The following is a 2,782-nucleotide window of genomic DNA, read 5'->3' as shown; positions in this document are numbered from 1 at the left end:
CTTTAGGACTGGTTAGAGCTGTGTTTCTGAGAAAGCTCAGAATGACAGGCTTCAACAAGGTAGAATCGTACTTTTCTCTCAGGTGACACAAGCCTGGGCTGTCCGGCTGGCAGGGACCATTCATCTTCCAGGATGTGGCTCCTGTCTTACTTATCACTCTCCTAGTGCTGGCTTCCAGTCTCAGCGTTGCCTCATGGCCCAAAACAGCTGCTGGTACTCCAGCCGTCACAAGCACAACTGACCAGAAAGGAGGAAGGAGAAGAGGGAGAGCAGAAGTGCTGCCCCTGGATGAGTCAGCGCCCTGTGAGGATCTGTCCCTGAAGATACGCCAGCACTTCTGCTCACGTCTCACCCGGAACTCCAGCCTATGCCACTTCTGCTAGGACAGCAGCATTCTGGCTGAGTGCACTGCCAGCCTGAACAAAACAGGCGGCGGCTGCAGGGAGCAGATTCTAGATGACCCCGCAGCCAGGCCTAGAGCGTCCCAGGCCCGGAAATGTGGATATCTCTGGAAGCGGCCCACGAGCGCCCTGCCTCAGAAGAAGCAACAGCCGCAGATGCGAGGCGGAGCGCGCAGCACACGTTCCCCTGGCGTTCCTGCGGCGTGAGGGCTGTGTCCCACCCCCACCCCCAGCATGGTGCTGGAACGGCCCTCCTCAGTGCTGGCCTGGAGCTTCCCTCTTCCTGGCTGCACCCTGGCTGATGGGAAGTGGGTTCCTGCTCCTTCTCGAAATGCCTGTTAAAAACTCGCTGCACTGCTGGTCCCGCCCGGGACAGCAGGGTACCTCCGTGCCAGGGCACAGACCCTGGGGGCCGCTGGGTAAAGGGCTTCCCTAGTGTGGGACAGTGGGGGACCCTGGGGACCGCTGTGCCCTTCCTGAGGGCCCGTTTAGGGTGGGCAGGATGTGGGCACATCCCTTCAGGGAACGGGAGGGACAGGTGGGAGCCGGAGGAGAGACAGCTGGGCTGGGTTAGATTTAACTTGCTGCAGGAGCCAAGTGCGTTGGCCGGAGCCACTGGCTGGGTCTCAGTGCCAGGGGATCTGCCAGGCATGGGGGTGGGAGGGGCAAAATTTAAATATGCCTGGGGAGCCAAGATGGGGGCAGAGATGGGGCTCAGGATGAGGAGCCTTGGGGTGCCTGCGGGTGGTGAGGTTGGTTTCTCTTCGGGAGTCATCTATGGGGCACGCTGGCCCCTCGGCTGGAGCTGGGGGCGGGTAAGAGACAGCCAGGCATCTGGGGTCCTTCTGGGGATGTGTGCGCATCCCTGGGAGAGGAGTCCGGGAGCAGGTGGAGGAGATGGCTGGGGTCTGTGTGTCAGGGGTCACAGCAGGGTACTGCACACTCAGCCCAGTCCTCATGGGCATTGTAGAGAGGGGTGACCCCGGAGGCCGAGCTACCCCACCAGGAGCTTCATGCAGGGCTCACAGCACCCAGCCTGGGCGGCCACATTGCACCGCTCTGCCATGGCCGCCGTGAGGTTCTCTGTCGTCTTGGGGCAAGGAGCTCACATTTTCATTGTGCGGAGGGCCTGGTAAATTCTGCAGCCATCCTGCATGAGGAGGGTGTGGTTCAGGACGCCCGGCCCACGGGGCTTCAGCAGTTGCGTGCAGCCGGCTGGGTGACGCCATCCCTGCCCAGCATGGTGACAAACCGGGTGAGCAAGCGGGGCCTGTTCTGGGGAAGAGATGGAGGAGCTGATAAGAGGCCTTGTGCTGGGCTACTGTGCCTGGTGCCAGCCTGCACAAGCTGGCGGAAGGCAGTCTGCCCAGGCGTCGCATGGCCCGGGGCTGGGAGATCCCCGGGGCCAGGGAGGAGCATGCTGGCCGGTGCTCCCACCCGCTGGCTGACTGCAGGAAATAGGCATTCAGTAGCGCCCAGGGCATCTGCTGGAAGCAGGTGCAGGTTGATCTGGGCAAATGGCTAGGGGTTGGGGTAGAACTGGGAGCCCATGGGGTCTAGGTCCGGCCCTTTGCTGATGGAGGTCCTAGGTGGGCCACAGAAGCATTCTGAGCCTCAACTTCCTGCGGGCTTGGTGAGGCTCAGAGGAGGCAGAGCAAGGGAAAGTCCTTTGAAGGGCACGCAGGCATTGCCAGGGCTCTGCCCAGCATCCACCACATTTAGGAACAGCCCCACATCCTCCTCTGAGAATCATCCATAGGCTAGTACTATTGCCCCACCTCTTGCCCCAGACAGGGGCGCCTGGGACCTGGACATCACTCACTGCCTAGGGAGAATCAGGCACATTGCACTTCGGTTCTTCATGGACCCCGGGTCTGAGCTGGGATGTCAGCCTGGAGGTGCCATGCCAAGGGCAAGGGCTGCCTGAGAGGACCGAAGGCCGGGCCCAGGGTGAGGACACCAGTTCTGATGATAACCATCGGGCTCCTGGATCCAGCCATGCCCGAAGGAGAAAGCACCGCCGGTGGACTCTCGGATGCATGCCAGGTTTCCACCCTGGTACCTGAAGCGTCCTGAGCCATCCGCCCAGCTCTCCACACAGGGAGAGGACGGCCGCCTGTCCCAGCAGGTCTCTGACACCCTCCTCTCCTCATCAGGGAACTCGGGTGGTCTGGGCTCGCCCTTCAGAATGGCACACAGGTGGGCACTCAAGATGCCCACCAAGGAGCTCCGATGTCTTTCCACCACTGGCTCATCCAGTGCTGCACAGGTGGGACACAGAGCCCGGGGAGGGGCCACCCAGGGACCTCACCGCACATCCCTTGGTCACTCCCATCTCCTATTGGATCAGCCGAGCGACTTCAGAACAAGCGAGGGGATGA

General features: G+C 61.7%; 1 pseudogene; it reads right to left on the bottom strand.

The window, feature by feature from the left end:
* Window positions 1–535: 535 nt before the first annotated feature.
* LOC141585563 (putative uncharacterized protein FLJ44790) lies at window positions 536–1,467 on the bottom strand (annotated as a pseudogene).
* Between the last annotated feature and the right edge of the window lie 1,315 nt (window positions 1,468–2,782).

The sequence above is a fragment of the Saimiri boliviensis genome, chromosome 9 (genome assembly GCF_048565385.1).
Source record: "Saimiri boliviensis isolate mSaiBol1 chromosome 9, mSaiBol1.pri, whole genome shotgun sequence".
Taxonomy (NCBI): Eukaryota; Metazoa; Chordata; class Mammalia; order Primates; family Cebidae; genus Saimiri; species Saimiri boliviensis.
This window is presented reverse-complemented; position numbering and strand designations above follow the sequence as displayed.